Below are 24,356 nucleotides of genomic sequence, written 5' to 3'. Positions count from 1 at the left end.
CCCAGGGTACGGTGAGAGGGTAGCAATGAGTCTGGGAGCTGGAGGTTCTGGTTAAATGTTTAAGTGAGGAGTTCCTAGTCCAGATGAGTGAGACTGGACATGGGGAGCTCCTGACCTCATCCTGGTACCCTAAATCACCTCTGATCTCCAGACAAACAGATTCTGAACCTCCCCAAATGGTCACAGGCCACATCCCAGCCTTTAGATCTTGAACTAAGTGCGCAACAGTACCCCCAGGCCCTGTGCTGTAGCCTATACCAAAGGAAGGGCTTATATCAAAGGAGTTAAATGTATTGCCACTGGGAATAGAAGGTGATTTCCTCCCTGAAATCTTGGCTCTCCATGCTTCCCTCACTCCACCCTCAACAAATGTTCAGGATATGAAATTGCTGAGGCATCACTGCTTCCTACTTCCCTTTGTAATCTTGGTTCCCTTATTGTAAGAAATACTTTGCCTTGAAGGTCATTTCTCACCACCACCTCAGCCCAGGAGCTTCAGAAGCCCCTACCAGGCAAGTTCTCCTCCTGCAGCAGCTCCCTCAACCCAGGAGGATGAAAGTCTCCATGGCTGCCATCTCCCTCTTCCTCCTCCTCATCACCGGTGCCCTGGTGTCCACGGCTAAATCCTCTTCACGTGAGTGCAATACCTTGTCTTCCTTCCATCCTTGCCCCTGTGAGGAAAGAAGCAGGAGTAAAGTTGCTGGAGAGACAAGGAGGAGGTCTGGGATCTTCTGAAATTGGTTTTGTCCTCACCCTCCCAGGACTAGTCCCCCCTCCTGCCAAGGCCATGGAGTGAACCTGCCTCTCCACTCCCTCAGTTCATCTCTCTTTGCCATTAAGTAAGAGTAGCCCACCTTATTTGGGGGACATTATCCCCAGGGATACAGAGGAGCCATTTGTCTGCTTGCCCTCTGAGATTGGGGCTGCCGGCTTCCAGGGTCAGCCCTACCCAAAGGTGTGGCCTTGCTTAGGTATGGGCTGAGGGCGACCACAACAGTGCGGGGTCTCACCTCGGTCACCTTTTTCCAGCTTATTTCTTAGGATGAGCTGCCTTTACACACAACCAAAACCATGCCTCACCCTTCATCTTTACCTCAGCTTCTTCTCAGAAACTGGGAGGAAACAGAGGGGGTTGTTGAAATAAAGCCAGTCTAAAGTTAGTGGTAATCTGGACAGTTCAACTTGCCTCTCTGAGAAGATTCCTCTCAGAGGAATAGGTTGAGACTGGTCTCAGGAACCAGTGGACCCCTTATTCCATTCTTTGGAGACACAGGATGCTACCTGGAATGGAACTGGATAAAAGACCCAGCTGTTCCCTTGCCACCCAAGCATCCAGCTGCCCCTCTGCAACCTCAGAGGCCACTGCCAACACACACAGGGTTCTGTCCAGGCTGAGCACATAACATGCACACCCCCAGCACTCCACTCCATGACTGCAGTGCCTACTTGTTTCTCCAGGGCCCTCGTTCTGAAGTAACCTTCCTGCTACCTCCATAATTGAAGCTTGAAGGAACGGATTATTTCCAGTCACTCTCTTGCACCTGCTATAAGAGCCATGAAATTTTAGAAATCAGAAAGTAACTGAAAAGTTCACCTAATCCAGTGATGTCTAACATTTTTTAGACCAGGGAACCTTTCTTCCAGCAAAAGCTTACTCAGACACAGCAAAAAAGGGCTGAATGGGATACTATCTCTAAAACTCTACTCCCAAATGCATCAGTACCTCTGAAATAGTCCCCAAAGCCCCAAGACCCCCAGAAACTCAGTGTAAAAACCACCAATCCAGTCCAACAGGCTCATTGACAAAGGAGGAAACAGAGAGGGGAACAAAGTTACCATGGGCATATGGCCAGCAAAGGCAAGAGAGGTTGGGACCTGGGTATCCTGACTCCCTTGGTGTCCTTGGGCCTTGGTGTTGGCTTCCTTCTTTGCAGGACAGGGGTTTAATTGGGACACAGGCAAAACCCCATTTTCCCAATCTCCCAGATTGGGAAGGGCTGGGTCTGCACTCCCAGCTGGCGTGTGTCCCTGTCTCTATTGGCATTTCTTCCGAATATCCCTCCTCTTTGGAACACCTGTGCGAGCCTGCCCCACAGGGATGGTGTGTACTCACTGAGAAGATTTGGGCTTTGCTAACCTTAAATCTGGAGTTGAAGGTCATCAGCCAGTCTTTCTAGGAGAGGTTGAAGAACAGGAAGGAGGGTGATTGTGGATGCAGGAGGAGGGAAAGAGGAGCCGGAGGACCAAGTCTCTGCACAACCCTCCCTCCAAATTCTGTGAGGCCACCTCCTCCTCCTTTCCCTCTTCCACCCTCTATAGTGCAGAAGCAGCCAGCAGCTCTGGCCTTTAGCAGAGAACCCAGTGTCCACTTCCCTCCCTGCTCTCTCCTCAGGAGGACCTTACCACCCGGCCGAGTGCTGCTTCAACTACATTGCCCAGGCAATCGCGCGTCATCGGATCACGGGTTATTATGAGACCAGCAGCCAGTGCTCCAGGCCCGGAGTGGTGTAGGTGGCACCCACACACCATATACCAGGGGACAGGAAGCCTGCAAGCCCTGGGGGATAGGGAGGAACTGGAGTGGGGACTCCCCAGAGCACTTCTCAGGTGCAGTGACAGGCAGCGGAGGGGAAACCTGGGGGCTTTCTGGCCTGGCTGAGCCTCTGGGGAGCCAGGAGGAAGCTGAGCCCATGCATGGGGAGGCATCAGGGGAGGGGAAGGGAAGGCAGGAGGGCACTTCCAGGGGCAGGAGAAGCATGGAGATGGGTCCAGGGTCCCCGAGGGGCTGGAGAGCATGTCTCAGAGAGGAGACTGGTCTTGAGCTGCCTCTGACAAAGAAAGGAGAAACAGCCTAGATGGGTGAGGAATCTGGGAGGCTGACTGGCTCACACTTCACTGCTTGATGCCTGAGTCTGTAACCCTTCTCCCTCTCGCTCCATAGCTTCATCACCAAAAAGGGCCATTCCATATGCGCCAACCCCAATGACGTCTGGGTCCAGGACTACATCAAGGACCTGGAGGAGAAATGAGCTGGCCATCTGAAGAAGAGGCCAAGGCCCCCCTCTCAGTCCCAATGCTCAGCCCGACACCTTCTGGAAGCTGTCCTGCCTTGAATTAAAGACATAGAATTTATGCCTTCCCTGTCCTCATTCATTTCTACCAGATCTACTCTTTGGAGCCCAGCTGGGTGGCACTCTTGGCATCAGGCTTTGCTCTACAGAAATGTGGTCAGCCCTAGATGCAAAAAAAACAGGTCAGGCCTGTGATGGGGGTGGCGGGAAGCTAAGGCCACCTTTACATAATAATCATCATGATGGTAACAGATACCATTGCCTTACCACTTTCTACCTTTCAAGCAGTCTGCTAAACAGTCTGAGTGTATTATCTTATTTATATAAGCTACACAAGTGTAATGCTAAGAATTATCACCTGATTTTGCAGGTAAATCTTCATAAAGTCTTCGTAGCAGCCAAATTTCAAAGTCCTTTGTTCTGTGCTGCTCCCAAGGCCCTTGTTCCCAGCTATCTGGGATAAGAATGATTTTATCCAACCCTTCCCCCTCCACTTGCATACATCAGGTTGTACTATATTGTTATGCCCATTTTTGTGTCCTCCACCAAGGCCTAACAGAAAGCCTGGCCCATACCAGGTACTCAGGAAATGGATGGACTGATGGCTGGATAGAAAGATACAGGAATCAAGAGGATGCTATGCTCCATGAATAATACCCAGCTGCCCCCAAAAGCTCTCAGACCCATCTTCGGGGTTCAAGGAGGAGATCCTCTTCCTCAGAGTAAGAGCATGGCCAGTGTAGGTACAGTGCCCACCCTTCCCAGGCCACCATCTTCCACACACCAGGGCCAAGAAGATACTTATATGCTAAAGGTACAACCAGGCTTCCTCAGACCTCCTCACCTCCAAAAACAATGATCAAGGGGGTACCCAAATACATACATACTACCGTCCTAAAAAGCCATAGTGTCACCACCACTGCCTTGAACCCACCAGGACGAAATGCATTATATAGTTTTTCCCTATTCATGAGCAGTCATGCAAAACAGCAAGCCCCATAAGGATCTTCATACGCCCCTGCTTCCTTCAGTCTACTTTCATTTACTGAAACGCACCCCACTATGCCTCTAAAGCACCTGCCAAAATCCCCTATATCTTCCATGTCTTCTCTGAATTCTACCTTCAATCCCTGGAATGGGGTCCTGAGGCAGTCTGAAGAGAGAAGACGCGGAGGGGCAGGTCAGCCCTAGTCAAGTCCTCTGGCCGAGAAGCTCAGAAACACCGAAGAGATTATCACGTGCGTGGGGTTGGAGCGCCCTCTGCATGCCGTGATTGGCCGCGGTAGCCGGTTGGATAAACCCATATCGCAGGCAAGCAGGAGGGCTGGCCAACTAGATCTAAAGGTGGTTCAGAGTCCAAGGTCCAAAGAGATAAAAGAACATTAACGAATAAGCCAAAGACCTCAGCAATAAATGAGGACTCAAGGATCGCACATTGTTTTTTCTCAGTATTACTAACACAATCTGTGACGGGAGAAGGTGTGAGTTGAGCCATGTGTCCTTAGACTGGGGATGGGAGGCATCCTTTTCAGAGGTCTAAACCCTATCCTCGCTCCAGTCTGTGATCTCTCTAATCCTGCTTTATTTTCACCCTCCCAAAGACCGATCACCTGAGGGTACTGGGGTGGTTCCACCCCCTTTCTTCCCCCTTTCCCCAAAATAGAGATGGTGGCAGGTAATGTGTTGAAATCACACGGATCTGGTTTGCAGAACTGCCTCTCATCTCTGTGACCTGGGAGAATTTAACCTCTCCAAGCCTCAAGTGGCCTCATTTATAAAATGGAATAATAATCTCCGCTTCACTATGGTGAGAATTAAGTCAAACAGCGCCTATATAAAGACGCTGACACACAGCACACGTGAACCACATGTTCCCTTCCTCTACTCCTCTCCTGGTGAATTTAAATCTTATTAATTCAGGGCACCTGGGTGGCTCAGATTGGTTGAAGGTCTGACTTTTGTTCAGATCATGATCTCATGATTCATGAATTTGAGCCCCCCCCCCCCATTGGGCTCATGGCTATCAGTGCAGAGCCTGTTTGGGATTCTCTGCCCCCTCCTCTCTCCATTCCTCCCCTGCTCTCTCTCTCTCAAAAATAGATAAACATTAAAAAAAAAACTTATTAATTCAACTCTGCGCCAAGCCCCACCCTTCCTTTTGGCAAACAGAGGGAGGCACCTCTTCTCTCCTCCACCCACTCTGAAGTGGTCAGAGTACAGAGAGCAGCTGTGAAGTCAGAGTGGACAACCAGCCTCCCCTGAAGCTAAAGGGTCCCCCGGAGAGGATGAAGTTCTCTGTGGCTGCCCTCTTTCTCCTCATCCTCATCACCACTCCGGCTTTGTACGGCCAGTCAAGTGAGTCCACCTGTCCCTGCAGGGCTGGAATGAGAAAGGGCAGCTGGCAGTGAGGTGACATCAAGAGTCCTGTCAGGTCTCCGTCATCAGCCGTGGGCCCTCTCCCCTCCTGCAGGCACACTCCTCAAACTCTCTCCTTTGCAAGGAGAGCTGGGCTGGTATCTAGATCCCTTCTGGGATCATCAGGCAGTTCCAGGAAGCTGGGTCAAGGTCATGTCAGGAATCCCAAAGATGGAGAATAGCGAGCGATCATTTAGGAGGAGCCAAGGAAGTAATAGGAGATACGAGAATAAACGTGAACAACAAAAGGAGAGGAAGATAGCTGGATAAGAAAAGCTACAGGTGCTCTGAGAGAGCAGGACAAAAGGTACTGGGAAGGGGGCTGAAGTGATGTTTGGGGCCAAGCCCAGGGGTGGGGAGTCTGAACCTAGATACTCTTCCTTGTAGTGTCTGGCACAGATTTCTGGGACTATCATGGCAGCCAAAGGAAGGCCCAATGGGATGCCCAGGTGTGCAGTGCAGGATTTCATGGCCTCTGTCCCCATTCCCCAGCCTGGGTTTAAATAAAGGCTATAGAAAAGAGAAAGGGGTTGAAAGGTTTTGGGAGCCACAGGATGCTTGGGACCTATGGAGAACAAGGTTTGTTTTTCCCACTCTCTATCCCTGCCTCAACCATCATGTGTGAGGACCTGGCAACAAGAAAGAGACCAAGCCACTCAGACTTTCCACATACCAACTTCCATGTGCCCGAGCCCCTTTTTTTCTCCCTAAGGCTACCTTTAGCATGTGGTCTGGTCGGACTCTGGCATATAAACTCTCAGGGGAACAACGGTCATGCACACCACATATTCTGCCCACATGCTCCCCAGATGCCCCCTGGACTTTGTCATCTTTGCTTTGAGAACCAGGGTCATGGACGTCACTATGTGCAGAGCTGCATCTGGGTGGCAGGAGGTAACATTGCCCTTAGGGAAGGTCAAACAGACCACTACGATGGGTTCAGTCTTCAAAAAGGTTTCAGAAAATGGCCCACCCAAAGCATGGATCAGCCAAATGGTACTCTTGAGATATTCCAATCTTGGCCACCAGCTGGAAGCAAAGGGTCAGGCAGCAAAGGGATCTGCAGTCTGCAGTTTTGGGGCTGGGAGAGGTCTCTACCTGCCCTCTTGTTTGATATCCCAACTGATGAGTAGTCAGGGGAGCTCAAGAGAAACACAGCACTAACAACCAACCAAGGCCAGCATTCTGACAGCATCAAAGAGAGGGGGGGAAGTGGCATTTCCAGGCAAGAAAAATGGTCAATTACTACCATCTACTCTTAATTGTAACAAGCACTGACTGAGCCTTACTATGTTCTGATTTAAGGGTTTTACCAGCATTTTCTCAACTAACCCTCACGATGATCCTAGGACATATAAGCATATTTTTACCCTAATTTAATGGATGAGACCTAGAGAGATTTTTTTAATTTGCCCATACTTCAAATCATTTGGTCAAGATACCGATTCCAGATGTCTGACCCGAAGCCTAAACAGAACTTTTCTTCCCACCCTAACTTCTCTGGCTCACTGCTCATCTCACCCTCCTCACTGACTTCAGCCCCTCTAATGCTGCTAGGATAGAGTCCACAGCTCAGAAGGTGTGCTAGTCTCCCCTTCCCTCTCCAATTCTGTCTCCTCTTCTTTCTTCTCACATTGCATTGCTGCCATCTGTAGCGGCTCAGCATTCCCCAGACACTCGGCTTCCCCCACGCCTTCATGCCTTTCTCTTTTCCAGATCCCACAACCCTTTCATCTGCTTCAATCCCACTCATCTTTCAAGAAGCAAGCCATGCACTACATGCTGTGGGACTTCTTCCTCAGCCACCCAGGCTGGGGTAGGTACCCCTCATTCTGTTTTCCACAATTCATTTCACTTTCCCTTTTCACTCTGACTAGACAGTGAGACGCTCCAGAGTAATGACAGTGTCTTCCTCAGGGTTTTGCCCCCTTAGAGCTCAATATGTGTTGGCCAAATCAAGCCCTGGCTCACCAGCAAACATGAATAACCAAGTCACTTGCATTTGCTGAAACTCAGTTCAGAAGCTGAAGGTTCTAGATGTATGTCCACCCCCCCCTTCCTTTTTTCATGTTCTCTGTTACCCATAAAGCTATCATCAGTCCCTGCTAACAGATGGTTTTGCCATCAGAAGCATGGAATGCAATGGGTGGGAGATGAAGGTAGGTAACCACGGGCTCCCTCTATGCCTACCTGGTTCAGCTTTCAATGTGATTCTCTCAGAAATTCCTGAGTCGGTGAACCATTCTCCCACCTGCTGCCTGAAGTATCATGAGAAAGTATTGCCAAAGAAATTGGTGGTGGGATACAGAAAGGCCCTCAACTGTTACCTGCCAGCAATCATGTAAGCATGCCCTGCAGACATTTCTGTGGAGGGGGAAGGGGAACTGGGGCCAGAATGAGATGCACAGAACCAAGAAGTCTCCATGCTAGAAGCAGGAGAGTCGTGCTTAAGGGCTTGGGCTTTGAATCTCGCAGGGAAGTCCTCGGTTGCTTATTTTTTTAATATTTACTTATTTCTGGGAGAGAGAGAAAGAGGGATAGAGTGGGAGAGGACAGAAAGAGAGGGAGGCAGAGGATCTGAAGTGGGCTCTGCGCTGACAGTAGCGAGCCTGATGTGGGGCTCGAACTCATGAACCACACAAGGTCATGACCTGAGCCAAAGTTGGACGCTTAACCTACTGAACCACGCATGAGCCCCAGGCCTGAGTTTAATTCTTGATGTTGCCACTTATAGTTTTGTGGACTGATAAATGACAGCCATAATGGTACCCATGCCTAAGTATCTTGGTTGAGCAGGGAACAGGTTGAAACAGGGACAATGAAGCCAGGTCTAGAAGCCAGAGAGGGAGGCCTACTGAGGGAATTCAGATGGGGGAGGCCTAGGGATGCAGTAAAGAGTATGAGGTGAGCCCCCAGTGAGCTAAAAATGGGGGAGTGTGGACTGGACCCCCACCCTACTCCATGCTCGCTGACATTCTAACTCTGCCTCCACAGTTTTGTCACCAAAAAGAATCGAGAGGTCTGCGCCAACCCCAACAACAAATGGGTCCAAGAGTACATCAAGGATCCCAATCTACCTTTGCTGCCTCCCAGGAATTTGGCCCAGGTTAAAAGTATTAGAACATAGGAAGGCCAACCCCAGCTCTGAAGCTCTGAAGCCTCGGTGGGAGTCCAGGTTCCAGAAAGAAAAATGCAACCCTGTGAAAATGCAGGCAGCCATGTGGTCTGGATGACAGTGGTATTGAGAGAAGCTGGCCCCTGATGCAAAAAGTAATTAAAAGTATTTCAAACAGTTTCTCAATCTCCAGAGGAAATGCCAAAGTTAAGGGAGGTGGGGATAAATACATTCTCAATACACAGAAATATGTATTTCACATCTTTCTCTTGGCTCTGCCTTTGGGGCCTCCCCTCCCACCTGCACACCAGCCATCCTAAATAATTATGGCCAGCTTCCGACCTGCCACATCTCTGGCCCCTTACTCATGAAATGCCTGATAGAACTCCTGACTTTTCCTGTCCATGCTTATCCCTTTACTAGATTTCTTTTTCTTCTTCTTTTCTCTTAAAACATTTCTTTTTTAGCAACCAGAATGGGAATATTCACATGCTAATAATTTTTGTCCCTGTTGCAGAGGTTTTGTTAGATCCCCAACACAAAAGAGAAGTATAGATCTCAGTATCTCCAGTTTACTCATGCTGCAGCCCCATCAGGGCTTCATTCCTTTTTAAGGCTGAATAATGTTTCATTGTGTGTATGTACCACATTTTGTGTATCCATTCATCCATCGTGGACATCTGAGGATCCATACCCCCTTTTCTTGACATTAGCTAGACTTAGCAGATCTTGGTTTCCATTACTGGTGCCAAAAGCACTTTAACTTATACAATGGCCCATCAGTCACCAGCCAGGGCCTCAGAGACAGGGAAGGGTCCAAGACTCTGACCCACAGGCTTCCTGCCCTTGTCCCTCCACAGCGAGGAAGTGGTACATGTTTTAGAACCTCCTGGCCTGGAGGTTCCTGCTCCTTGACCCAGAAATTTCTCTTCACCCTCCTTGCTATCAGAGCTGAGGCATTACAACTGAACATGATCAAATTTCTCCCTCTAGTAGCTCACAAACCAGGGACAACAGAATCACTAACAAATACAACATAGGCCCAGATCTTTGCTTGCAGAGGCCAAAGTGGACATGGAGGGATGTCAGGGCTTGGATTGACACAGGAACCAGAACAAATTCAGCATGTACACCCAAGGCAGCAGGAAGTTTCAAAGTCCTTAGCCAGCACCAGGGTCAAAAACCAGGGAACCAGAGTTCACAAGCCTAAAGGACAGGATGGAGCTGAAAACAGGAAGCACAGGCCAGGGCCAGGATCCTGGCAAGCCAGAAAGGAAATGTTGTTTGTTGTTTCTCTGTGTGTGTCTCTCTGTCTCTGTCTCTGTCTCTCTCTCTTCTTTTTTCTTTTTCTTATTTTTTTTTTTGATCCATCACAGTTCAGAGTTGAGATGTCAATCTAAAAGCCTAATTGAAAATCTATATACAAAGTCAAATTCCCACCCCAGCACATAATACAAAGCTTGCCAGAAACTCCTAACAGTTCAGAACTGGACATACTTTTCTTAGGTACATTCAGTTGTTTTCAAAGAGGGCTATTCCTCATCTTTTCAAGGTAAATAGATGCCTGGCTTTAGACACATGCACACACACACACAAAGGCCCTCCTCATCAGGACACACAAGGGTCTTCTAGCCCTGGTCATCCTAAAGCAAAGACCTCATCCACATAAACCTACACCTAACCAGCTTACTTGACTGTCAGCCTTATGGGACGTGGGTGATCAATTGGGAGGGAATGGAAAATAAGGCCTAGAACAGTGGGTGGTTTTCACTGCTATATCAGAGAAAGGCCTTCAGCTCAAAACAGAAGACCACACACAGCAACATGGAGGAACCAATGGGTAGGACAGGAAGGCAAAACATGAGGAAACAATTCTGGGTAGTACAACGAGAATTTTATGTGGAGGTGAGAGTTCTGGCCACATGTCCCTTCTCTGTACAGCCATTTGCTGCACCATGAGCATTTGAACCAGATGACCAGATGTCCTGGGGCTGGATTTGGCTGGCCTGTAAGAAATGGTATTTGGCCTGGCTCCAGGTGTGTTGTAATTTGCCATAATCCCTGAACTTCTGCCATTGTCGATAGCATGAATGTTTTCTGGGGCAAGATGGCAGCCCCCCCCCCCCATTGCTCAGCGAGAGCCTCCCCCAGAGAATCAGGGTGGGTCCAAGCCCTGAGGGTCTCTGAAATGTGGGATTTTGAAACACAACCCCATCTGGGGGCGCCTGGGTGGCTCAGTCGGTTGAGCGTCGGACTTCAGCTCAGGTCATGATCTCATGGTTTGTGAGTTTGAGCCCCGCGTCCAGCCCTGTGCTGACAGCTCGGAGCCTGGAGCCTGCTTCAGATTCTGTGTCTCCTTCTCTCTCTGCCCATCCCCCACTTATGCTCTCTCTCTCTCTCTCTGTCTCTTAAAAATAAATAAATAAATGTAAAAAAAAAGTTTTTTAATAAAATAAGAAACACAACCCATCTGAGATAAAGCTGGAGGGAGGGACCGCCTGGCAGGTGGACAGCTTGGACATGGACAGGGTAGAGGCGAGGAGTGGATGGAGGCCTGAAACAAAGGAGGGTGCTTGATTACAGATGGGTGAGAGAGCAAAGTTCCTGCTCCAGAGACTGGAGAGCTGGATGAAGCCATTTCCATCTCTGCCGCACCAGCGCATATAAACTCGCACACAGATCCACCCACTAGTTGGCTAAGCAGCGCCACCTACTGGAAAACAGGGCCATTACACTTAGCCCAGTCCAACTGTGCCCTCCAAGCACATCCCCTAGAAGACCAGCACAAGTCACTCCACCTGCTTAGTGTACAGACTATAAAAGTCTTCATAGTTTCAGTTCTAGGGGAAACTGGATGTAACTTCATTCAGGCTTCATTCTGTTTGCTGGTTAACTTATTTGTTTTCTTTCTTCTGTTTTTGCTTGCATTGTTTTCTTTTTTCTTTCTTTTCTTGCTCTTTCTTGGATACAGAAAGGACACTTTATGTTTACTTTTTTACTTTTTTTATCATTTTATTTTTATTCTATTTAACTTTATTTTATTTTATTCTATAAATTTTTTTAACTTTTAAATTTTTTCTTACCTTTTTTTTCTTTCCTTTCCCTTGTTTCTCTATTTTATCAAGCTTCTTTCAACAAGCAGACCAAAGCACATCTAGGATCTAGCTTCTTTTATTTGATTTTTGTTTTGTTTTTAATTTTTTAATTTTTACTTTTAATTTTATTAATTTTTTTCTTCCTCCAAAATACAAAAGGATGGAATTCTCCATCACCCCCCCCAAAAAAACAGGAAGAAGTGACAGCCAGAGATTTAATCAACACAGATATAAGTAAGATATCTGAACTAGAACTTAGAACCATGATAATAAGAATACTAGCTGGTTAATGAAAAAATGCTCAACATCACTCATCATTGGGGAAATACTATTCAAAACCACAATGAGATATCACCTCAAACCTGTCAGAATAGCTAACATTAACAACTCAGGCAACAATAGATGTTGGTGAGGATGTGGAGAAAGAGGATCTCTTTTGCACTGCTGGTGGGAATGCAAACTGGTGCAGCCACTCTGGAAGACAGTATGGAGGTTCCTCAAAAAATTAAAAATAGAACTTCCTTATGAACCAGCAATTGCACTACTAGGTATTGACCCAAGGGATACAGGTGTGCTGTTTCAAAGGGGCACATGAACCCCAATGTTTATAACAGCGCTATCAACAATAGCCAAAGTATGGAAAGAGCTCAAATGTCCATCAACAGATGAATGGATAAAGAAGATGTGGTATCCTTTCTTGATAATACAATAGAGTATTACTCAGCAATCAAAAAGAATGAAATCTTTCCATTTGCAACTATGCGGATGGAACTAGAGGGTATTATGCTAAATGAAATTAGAGAAAGACAAATATCATGACTTCATTCATATGAGGAATTTAAGATACAAAACAGATGAACGTAAGAGAAGTGAAGCAAAAATAATATAAAAACAGGGAGGGGGACAAAACATAAGAGACTCTTAAATATACAGAACAAACAGAGGGTTACTGGAGGGTTTGTGGAAGGGGGGATGAACTAAATGGGTAAGGGGCATTAAGGAATCTACTCCTGAAATCATTGTTGCACTATATGCTAACTAACTTGTATGTAAATTTAAAAATAAATTTAAAATAAATTAAAGATCTTTCCAGATGGTGGAACAACATGGAAGTTTTTTGTGTGTCTCACATCCATGAAATACAGCCAGACCAACACTAAACCATCCTGCACACCAAGAAAACTGATCCGAGGATTAACACAACAATCTGCACAACCTAAACCACAGAATTCAGCAGGTACACAGCGTGGAGAGATGAACTTGGGGAGAGAGAAGCTGCAGAGGGCAGGGAGCTGCTTTTGCATGTGGAGAGAGGAAGGAGATGGGGGCGGGGGAGATTATGGGAAAAGCACCACTCCCCAAAAGCAGCTGGAGAGAAAGTGGAAAATTGGAAACAGCCACAGGGACTGAACTAAAAAGGGAGAAAGGAGAAAGGAGGGGGTTTAAATTCCATTAAGACTGTAAACAGGGGGAGCACAGAGTCTGAAACTCCGCAGCTTGATACCTGGTGGTGTTCTGGTGGGAAGGGAGAATCCCCAGGAGCAGAGTGGGGTCCGGGAGGTTCTTGGGCCACACAGGGAGAAGCAGTTCCACCGCTGAAAGGACATTTGGTAGAGGCTGTGAGGCCACCTGGGCCCAGCAGACCCCAGAGAATGGCCACATTTGCTGATGTTGGAACAAGGTCATTGGGGATGAAGCCTGGTGCCAGATGTGTGTTGTGATTTTCCATAATCCCTGAGGCGCTGCTGCTACACTGTCTTGCAAACGTTTTCTGGGGTGGGCTGGCACCTGGCTATAGTCTGCTAATGGGCATCAGCAGCAGCACGGTCCTGCAAGCATTCCTGGGTGCGGTCAGCACCCAGCCATTGCTCAGTGAGACCCTCTGCAGAGGAGCAGAACAGGTCAAAGCCACAGTCCCTCAGAAGGGGGGCTGGGGAAGGCAGCCACATCTGAGACAAAACTTGGAAGGGAGGTGCTGCCTGGGGCTTGGTCATGGACAGTATGGAAGCGGGGAGTGGACGGATGCCAAAGACAAAGGACAGTGCACGATTGCCGATAGGGGAGCACAGAGTTCCAATACTAGAGACTAGAGCCATTTTCACCGCTCCCACACATGCACATATGCACCTACAAGCGCCACAACAATCCACCCCAGTAGGCTAGCAGCGCCATCTAGTGGAGAACCGAGTCATTACACTAAGCCCTGCCCAACTCGCTCTTCAAGAGCGGCCAACCTCGCTCTTCAAGAACACAAGTCTCACCGCCTGCTTAGTTTATGGACTATAAAGCGCTTCATAGTTTGACTTCAGGGAAAAACGAAACAATTTCAGTCGTATTTCAGTCTGTTAGCTGGTCCAACTATTCAATTTTCTTTCTTTCTTTCCTCTTTTTCATTTCTTTTCTTTTTCTTGAATACATAAAGAGAAAAAATTCATTTTTATTGTCAAACTTTATTAAAAATATTTTTCTTATTTTTTTCTACTATATTTTTTACTTTTGTGTACATTTTTTCAAATTCTATTTTACTTCCATCATTTCATTTTAGTCTACTTCAGTGTATTCATTTTTCAAATTTTCAAATGATTTCCTTTTTTTTTTCTTTTTATCCCTTTTTTCTCTAATCTATCAAGCCACTTTCAACACCCAGACCAAAACACACCTAGGATCTAGCATCATTTATTTGATTTTTTTTTTGTGGGTGTTTGTTTTTAATTTTTTAACTTCAATATTTTTTTAATTTTAATTTTTTTCTACCACATTAATTCCTTTTCTCTCTTCAAAATGATGAAATGAAGGAGTTAACCCCAAAAGAAAGAGCAGGAAGAAACAACAGCCAAGGACGTAACTAACACAGATACGAGCAAGATGTCTGAACCAGAATTTAGAATCACGATAATAAGAATACTAGCTGGAGTCAAAAATAGATTACAATCCCTTTCTATGGAGATAAAAGAAGTAAAATCTGGTCAGGATGAAATAAAAAATGTTGTAACTGAGCTGCAATCTAGAATGGATGCGGCAGCAGCAAGGATGGATGAGGCAGAACAGAGAATCAGTGATATAGAGGACAAACTTATGGAGAATAATGAAGCATAAAAAAAGAGGGAGATTAAGGCAAAAGAGCATGATTTAAGAATTAGAGAAATCAGTGACTCCTTAAAAAGGAACATCAGAATCATAGGGGTCCCAGAAAAGGAAGAGAGAGAAATAGAGGTAGAAGGGTTATGTGAGCAAATCATAGCAGAAAACTTTCCTAACCTAGGGAAAGACTCCCATTAGATTCAACAAAAACCAATCATCAACAAAGCATGTCATATTCAAATTCACAAAATACTCAGGTGAGGAGAGAATCATGAAAGCATCAAGGGAAAAAAAGTCCTTAACCTACAAGGGAAGACAGATCAGGTTTGCAGCAGACCTATCCACAGAAACTTGGCAGGCCAGAAAGGAGCGGTGGGATATATTCAGTGTGCTGAATCAGAAAAACATGCAGCCAAGAATTCTTTATCCAGCAAGGCTGTCATTCAAAATAGAAGGAGAGACAAAATTTTCCCAGACAAACAAAAATTAAAGGAGTTTGTGACCACTAAACCATCCCTGCAAGAAATTTTAAGGGGGACTCTCTGAGGGGAGAAAAGATGAAGAAAGAAGGAAGGAAATAAGAAAGAAAGAAAGAAAGAAAGAAAGAAAGAAAGAAAGAAAGAAAGACCAAAAGCAACAAAGATTAGAAAGGACCAGAGAAAACCACTAGAAACTCCAACTCTACAAGCAACATAATGGCAATAAATTCATATCTTTCAGTACTCACTCTAAATGTCAATGGACTCAATGCTCCAATCAAAAAAAATAGGGTAACAAAATGGATAAGAAAACAAGATCCAGCTATATGCTGTTTACAAGAGACCCACTTTAGACCTAAAGACACCTTCGGATTGAAAGTAAGGGGATGGAGAACCATCTATCATGCTAATGGTCAACAAAAGAAAGCCAGAGTAACCATACTTATATCAGACAATCTAGACTTTAAAATAAAGACTGTATCAAGAGATGAAGAAGGGGTCATATCATAATTAAGGGGTCTATCCACCAAGAACACCTAACAATTGTAAACATTTATGTGCCAAATGTGGAAGCACCCAAATATATAAATCAATTAATCACAAACATAAAGAAACTCATTGATAGTAATACCAAAATAGTAGGGCACTTCAACACCCCACTCACAGCAATGGGCAGATCATCTAATCAAAAAATCAACAATGAAACAATAGCTTTGAATGACACACTGGACCAGATGGACTTAACAGATATATTCAGAACATTTCCTCCTAAAGCAGTGGGATATGCATTCTTCTTCAGTGTACATGGAATGTTCCCAGAATAGACCACACATAGGGACACAAATCAGCCCTTAGCAAGTACAAAAAGATCGAGATCATACTGTGCATATTTCCAGACCACAATGCTATGAAACTCGAAATCAACCACAAGAAAGAATTTGGAAAGACAACAAATACTTGGAGACTAAAGAACATCCTACTAAAGAATGAATGGGCCAACCACGAAGTTAAAGAGGAAATTAAAAATATATGGAAGCCAATGAAAATGATAACATTACAACCCAAAACCTCTGGGACGCAGCAAAGGCAATCATAAGAGGAAAGTATATAGCCTTCCAGGCCTTCCTAAAGAAGGAAGAAAGAGCTCAGATACACAACCTAACCTTATACCTTAAAGAGCTGGAAAAAGAACAGCAAATAAAAAGCCAAAAGCAGCAGAAGACAGGAAATAATAAAGATTAGAGCAGAAATTAATGCTATCGAAACAAAAAAAACCAAAAAACAAAAAACAAAAACAAAACAAAACAGTAGAACAGATCAAAGAAACCAGAAGCTGGTTCTTTGAAAGAATTAACAAAATTGATAAACCACTAGCCAGTTTGATCAAAAAGAAAAAGGAAAGGACCCAAATAAATAAAGTCAAGAATGAAAGAGGAGAGATCACAACCAACACCGCAGAAATAAAAACTATAATAAGAGAATATTATGAGCGATTATATGCCAATAAAATGGGTAATCTGGAAGAAATGGACAAAATTCCTAGAAACATATACACTACCAAAACTGAAACAGGAAGAAATAGAAAATCTGACCAGACCTATAACCAGTAAAGAAATTGAATCAGTAATCAAAAATCTCCCAAAAAACAAGAGTCCAGGGCCAGATGGCTTTCCAGGGGAATTCTACCAAACACTTAAGGAAGAGTTAACTCCTATTCTCTTGAAGCTGTTCCAAAAAAATAGAAATAGAAGGAAAACTTCCAAACTCTTTCTATGAGGCCAGCATTACCTTGATTCCAAAACCAGATAAAGACCCCACTAAAAAGGAGAAATACAGACCAATTTCCCTGATGAACATGGATGCAAAAATTCTTAACAAGATACTAGCAAACAAGATCCAACAACACATTTAAACAATTATTCACCACGACCGAGTGGGATTTATTCCTGGGATGCAGAGCTGATTCAATATCTGTAAATCAATCAATGTGATACATCACATTTATAAAAGAAAGAATAAGAACTACATGATCCTCTCGACAGATGCAGAAAACGCATTTGACAAAATACAGTATCCTTTCTTGACAAAAACCCTCAAGAAAGTACGGATAAAAGGAACATACTTCAAGATCATAAAGGCCATATATGAAAGACCCACAGCTAATATCATCCTCAATGGGGAAAAACATGGAATCCTGAAGTCAGGAACATGACAGGGATGTCCACTCTCACTACTGTTGTTCAACATAGCATTGGAAGTCCTAGCCTTGGCAATCAGACAACAAAAAGAAATAAAAGGCATCCAAATTGGCAAGGAGGAAGTCAAACTTTCATTCTTCACAGATGACATGATATTCTATGTGGAAAACCCAAAAGACTTCAGCAAAAACAGCTAGAACTGAAACATGAAATCAGCAAAGTCACAGGATATAAAATCAATGCACAGAAGTTGGTTGCATTGCTATACACCAATAATGAAGCAGCAGAAAGACAAATCAATGAATCAATCCCACTTACAATTGCACCAAAAATCATAAAACACCTAGGAATAAACCTAACCAAGGAGGTGAAAAATCCATACACTGAAAACTATAGAAAGCTGATGAAAGAAATTAAAGAAGACACCAAAAAATGGAAAAACGTTCCATTCTCATGGATTGGAAGAACAAATATTGTTAAAATGTTGATACTACCCAAAACAATCTACATATCCAGTGCAATCCCTATCAAAATAACACCAGCATTCTTCACAAAACAAACAATTCTAAAATTTGTATGGAACCAGAAAAGACCCCGAATAGCCAAAGCAATGTTGAAAAAGAAAACCAAGTCTGGAGGCATCATAATTCCAGACTTCAAGCTGCATTACAAAGTTGTAATCATCAAGACAGTATGGTACTGGCACACACACACACACAAAAGACACATAGATCAATAGAACAGAATAGAGAACCCAGAAATGGGCCCACAAACCTATGTCCAACTAATCTTTGACAAAGCAGGAAAAAATATCCAGTGGAAAAAAGAGTCTCTTCAGCAAATGGTGTTGGGAAAACTGGACAGTGACATGCAGAAGAATGAACCTGGAACACTTTTACACCATACACAAAAATAAACTCAAAATGGATGCAAGACCTAAACATAAGGCAGGAAGCCATCAAAATCCTAGAGGAAAAAACAGGCAACAACCTCTTTTACCTCGGCCATAGCAACTTCTTACTTGACATGTCTCCAGAGGCAAGGGAAACAAAAGCAAAAATGAACTACTGGGACCTCATCAAAATAAAAAGCTTCTGCACAGCAAAGGAAACAATCAGCAAAACTAAAAGGCAACCAACAGAATGGGAGAAGATATTTGCAAACGACATGTTAGATAAAGGGTTAGTATCCAAAATCTATAAAGAACTTATCAAACTCCACACCCAAAAGACAAATGATCCCGTAAAGAAATGGGCAAAAGGCATAAAAGGATTCCAAAAAAAGACATCCAGATGACACATGAAAAGATGCTCAACATCACTCATCATCAGGGAAATACAAATAAAAACCACAGTGAGATATCACCTCACACCTGTCAGAATGGCTAACATTAACAACTAGAAATGACAGATGTTGGCAAGGAAGGAAACAATCAGGAAACAACAGATGTTGACAAGGATGCAGAGAAAAAAGAACCCTTTTGCACTGCTGGTGGGAATGCAAACTGGGGCAGCTACTCTGGAAAACAGTATGGAGGTTCCTCAAAAATTAAAAATAGAACTATCTATGACTCAGCAATTACACTACTATGTATTTATCCAAAGGATACAGGAGTGCTGATTTGAAGGGGCACATGCACCCCAATGATTACAGCAGCACTATTGACAATAGCCAAAGTATGGAAAGAGCCCAAATGTCCATTGACTGGTGAATGGATAAAGAAGATGTGGTATATATATATACACAATGGAATATTACTCAACGATCAAAAAGAATGAAATCTTGACATTTGCAACAACGTGAATGCAACTGGAGGGTATTATGCTAAGTGAAATAACTCAGAGAAAGACAAATATCATATGATTTCATTCATGTGGAATTTAAGAAACAAAACAGATGAACATAGGGGAAGGGAAGCAAAAATAAAATAAAAACAGAGAGGGAGGCAAACTATAATAGACTCTTAAATACAGAGAACAAACTGAGGGTTGCTGGTGGGATGCTGGGTGGGGGGATGGGCTAAATGGGTGATGAACATTAAGGATGGCACTTGTGGAGATGAGCACTGGGTGTTATATGTAAGTAATGAATCACTACATATTCCTGAAATCTTTATATTCTATTCCTGAAATCATTATTATACTATATGTTAACTAACTTGGATTTAAATAAAAAATAAAATAATTAAAAATGTTTTTAATTTAAATAATTTAAAAATTAAAAAAACAAAAAGAAATGGTATTTGGCCTTCAGAGAGGCCTCCAAAGATAGGCCAGATGTACACATGTTTCCCCACAAGAGAGTACATGTGTATGCATGTGTGTGAGCGACCATTGAGAGTCATCAGCAGCCTGAACTAGTATTAGCAGGAGCTAATTGATGCAATGGTTTAAAAGCTTTGGCTCCAAGTTCAGAAAGGTAAGTCTAGGTTCAAAACCCAATTCTGCCACTTGGGGCAGACCTTGGGACAACTAAATCCTTCTAAGCCTCAGTTTCGATGTTTGTAAAAATAGGTCAATTACAGGACCTCCCTCCAGATGCTGAGAGGATTAAAAGAATACATAGCACACAGCAAGTGTTCAGTAGATGAGTCTTATTATTCCAGCATCTGACTTTTCTTTAATACCATAGGACGTAGGACAGAAAGGAGCTTTCTCTCACTGTGAGATAAGTGAACTAAAGTTCAGAGGAGGAACAGTGACTTGCCCAAGGCTGCACTACAAGTCATTGGCAGATCTGGCGTTAGAACTGAGAGCCATATTTTAAACAGAAGAAACTTCTGATCTAGGTGAGGTTGAGGATTGTGTAAGTGTAGGGAAAAATGGATCCATCCCACAAAAAGAGCCACAGCTCAAGGCCTGAGGGCCTCCTTTTCCATGATCTGGGCTCCTGAGAGCCTGGCCTCCATCCACCTACCCCTTGACTCCTGTCAAGATTTTGAGGAAGCAACAGGCAGATGCAGGGAGGGATACTGAATCTCTCCGGAGCCTGGTGTTAATCAGCCTCTAATTCGTTGAGCTGAGGTTCCTCATCTGCAAAGTGGAACTGATACCTTATAGGGCTGTTGTGACAATCCCCAACTACAGGGTCTGGAACAAGCACTATAATAAAATGGAAATGTTGTTATTCTCTTAGCAGCAAGAACAAGAATCCCTTTCATGGAGGAAACAACCTCTGTTAAGAGAATGTGTCAGTAAGCCCAGGTAAGGCAGGAAACTCCCCCAGGACAGGACTACAGACTGGGGCCAAGACTTCAGGGGAAGGAGTAAACCAAGGGGAGGGACTGTTTTACCTTTGAGAGCCAGAGAGTGGTGGGGAGAGGGCCCTGGGGGGAGGGGCTGGATCCAGAGCAGTGAACAGTGGGCCCCCTCTCCTCCTTGGCACTCTCAAGAGTCCCATCAATTATGTAGCTCTCAGAATACTTGATGTGAGTGGTTTGGGAGGAAATTACAAAGGGGGATAACTCCCCGTCAAGATTAACATAGATGTGAGAAAGGGCCAGGACCCCAGAACAAGGAATTAAAGACTGAGAAGCGTGAAGTAAGTCCTTGGAGAGTCACAGAAGTCTTGCAAAAACTTTGGATTCCCCTAGACAGTAGAACTTGGGGTGGGGGGTGGAAAGATCCAAGCAGTTCTCAAGATCCAGGGACACGCCAGGTTGGCTACTTCAGACTCGGTGGTGAGGAAAGGCCTCTCCAAGGAGGTGATGTGTGTAACCCAACAGCTAAAAGACTAAAGCGAATCAGCCGTGTGAGGAAGAAAACTTCCTGGGCAGGGGACAGAACCAGTGCAAAATGCTGGGCAGGAGCTAGCTTGGTCCGCGAGAGCAGTATGTCTGGAGCATGCAGCCGGGAGAGTGGGTGAGGAACCAGGAAAGCAGAGCATGTCAGGAGTACTTTGTGAGCCAGATTAAGGAGTGTGCAACTTACACTGGGAGGTGGGAAGCCACTGGGGATGCTTCTAAGCAGCCAAGTAGCATCATCTGATCCACCTATTTAAAGAAAACTGGCTGCTATGCAGACAAGGATTACTGGGGGCAAGGGAAACCAGTTAGCACAGCCCCACAGCAGCCCAGGCTACAGATGACGGTGGCTGGGGCCAGGCAGGAAGTGGTGGAGCTAGAGGAAAATGAGCAAATTAGAGAACTGCTTGGGGGACAGAATTAAAAAGAAATACTGAGAAAGATTAGGGCTTGAGCAACTAGGTGGATGTTGGCACAATTTCTAGAAATGAGGAAGTCTGGGGGAAAAGCAAGTTAGGAGTGGAATCAGGATAGGGACATGACAATTTTTAGACACTTGTTAGTTATCCATCCATGTGGCCACGCTGAGCAGGGGACTGGCTGTGTAAGTCTGGAACATCAGGGAAAGGCCAAGCTGGAGATATAAAGCCATGGGACCAGATGGGGTCATGTAGGAAGGTGATGAGCAGTGGGCTCCAGGGCCCTCAGACATTTAGAGGTAGAACAGAGCAGGAGTCTCACATAAATGGGAGGGAGGAGAAGCCAGTAAGATAGCAGGAAATCCAGGAGAGTGTGGTCATCTGGCAGCCAAGAGAAGAAAATAATTCAGGAAAGAGTGAGTGGTCAAACGTGATGAGTGCTACCAAGAGATAAAAGAAGGATAGAGAGATGGCCACTGTGTTCAACTCAGGAATATCCAGTGACCTGGATGAGCAGTGACAGAAGCCCTACCAAAGGGGGTGAGAGAATGGGGCTGTAGAAGCAGGGACTAGGATGCTCCATAGGGAACTCTACTAAGAACTTTTTTGTGAAAGGAAACAAAATTCAGGATTGAAGCCAGAAACAGGTATGGGCTCAAGGGAGAATTTTTTTTAATGTGAGAATTTAGAGCATGTCTGTGTGTTGATGTGCAAAGTATTCAACCGCTCTGAGCATCGGTTTTGTGCTGTAAAACTGAGACCAAAACACCCACAATTTCAGGTTATTATGCAAATCACACCAGTTAACACACACAAAGGGTCCAGTCCCACATCTGGCTCATAGCAGAGTCAGTACTTTAGGGCTCCTCTGCCAGAGAAAGAATGCTTGCATCCAGAAGGTTCTCGCTGGTAAAGGAAAGATGATGGCTCTCAGTTCCCACACTGCCCCTTGTGGCAGAGGAAGAGTTGGTGGAAAAGGAACCATGTTGTGAATGGCAGGACCAAGAAGTGGTTTGTGAGGACAGTTGCTTTCATCCTAAAGCACATATGCAGAGCTTCCCTTTCTCTCTCCCTCATGTTCTTCCCAGAAAAGGAGCCTCCCCCCCACAGACTCTATAACATAGGGTTTCTCATCTGAACCACAGAACACAGATGATTTGTGAGACTATTTTCTCAATTCTCCCAAGGATGATGCATAACTAGCGCCACCCTAGATGCAAAGGAGAGAAGTTAGCCCATTACATCCAACACATATCTGTGCAGTCAGTTGAAAAAGGCTGCCTTGGAGGCATGAGCCACCACTTTGGATTTACCCTTTGCACCTAGTAGCCTTCACTAAATGTCTATTCATGAAAATTCACACAAAGGCCTTGGGCTGGCTGGGCAGAAGGTGTGTTCAGAAGTCAATGTGATGAGTCCTTCTGGCAGTGAGTCAGGACAGGAAGAGCCACCATGGAGATGGCATTTTAAGCTGTGTCCTGGAGGGTAAGGGTTTGCAGCCACTGCAAAGCAATTCTAGCCTGACTTGGTGTTAGGAAAATTAGTGGACAGAGCCACCCAGTGGTTGAGAACGACAATGACTAGACTCTGATTTCCTTCAAGGGCACACTGAGTCACGTGGTTGTGTCTATGAAGCAAGATTAGCTGGTGCATAATGCATAAACCCAGCTGCTGAGATGGCTCCTCCTGGTGCCCACGCCTTTCCACCTCCCTGATTTCTCCCCTTTTCCAGGGAACTGAGGCTTTCAGTCCACACCAAGGCAGAACAGACACACCAAACACACCAAATGTGCACCAAACACATCCAATAAGCTGATCGTCCTACAAACAAAAGCTAGAAACTCCAGAAAATATTTTTTAAATGCAGCAGAGAGCACAAGAGACCGTACACAAGCAGGCAGGTTTTGGAGGGGCATTAAAAGTTGGGAGTTGGTAGGGCTGCCTGGGTGGCTCAGTCAGTTAAGCAGCTGACTTCAGCTCAGGTCAGGATCTCGCAGTCTGTGAGTTCAAGCTCCTTGTCAGGCTCTGTGCTGACAGCTCAAAACCTGAAGCCTGCTTCCGATTCTGTGTCTCCCTCTCTCTCTACCCCTCCCCTGCTTGCTCTTTGTCTCTTTCTCTCAAAAATAATAACCGTTCAAAAAGCTTTAAAATAATTTTTTAAAAAGTTGGAGTTGGCAACAGGCATGGATTGAGTTCCTAATTTTTGTGGTGTGGGTTTGAGGTCAAGTGCAACTGCTCATTCTGAAAACCTTTTCAGGGAAAACAAAGACTAAGCCATTGACCCCTTCAGGCTAAGCTCAAATATCAAAGATCATACAATTTGTCAGGCAGACTTATACTCAGAAGTCAGAAGTGGCCCACGGTTACCTTCACCTAATGAGAATACTAAAATCCCTGCCCAAGGAGGAGCATAGGCCTCATTTACATAACACAAAATGAATGTATAGACACATTTCCTTAAGGCATGTGCGCCACCGCATGCCCTACGTCCACATGTAATGACAAGGCTCCTCTATTTCAATGTTCATTCCTAAATCAAAGGAACCCATTCGCCCTTGCTTGGAGAGTCACAGCTTTGGAAGTTACTCTTCAACTTTCTGATTTGCTACAAATAAAGTTTACTTTGTGCAACAAGTCTACCTGGTGTAGTTTTCATCTGTGACTCACCAAGGAGTGATCTCACATTAGTTTGGTTACAGTAGTATTAGGGGAAATAGAGGGTCAGGGTAGTAGATAGAAGT

General features: G+C 44.8%; 1 long non-coding RNA gene across 1 annotated transcript; it reads right to left on the bottom strand.

Moving 5' to 3' along the window:
* Window positions 1–466: 466 nt before the first annotated feature.
* Window positions 467–23,656, bottom strand: LOC128313423 (uncharacterized). The gene is made up of 2 exons (XR_008294116.1): window positions 2,114–23,656; window positions 467–1,544 (listed from the first exon to the last, which is right to left on the bottom strand). It is a non-coding gene; the product is annotated as an uncharacterized LOC128313423 (long non-coding RNA).
* Window positions 23,657–24,356: the final 700 nt, after the last annotated feature.

Source organism: Acinonyx jubatus, chromosome E1, assembly GCF_027475565.1.
Source record: "Acinonyx jubatus isolate Ajub_Pintada_27869175 chromosome E1, VMU_Ajub_asm_v1.0, whole genome shotgun sequence".
NCBI classification, from domain to species: domain Eukaryota; kingdom Metazoa; phylum Chordata; class Mammalia; order Carnivora; family Felidae; genus Acinonyx; species Acinonyx jubatus.
The sequence above is the reverse complement of the archived record's forward strand: the minus strand, read 5'-3'. Positions and strand labels throughout refer to the sequence as shown.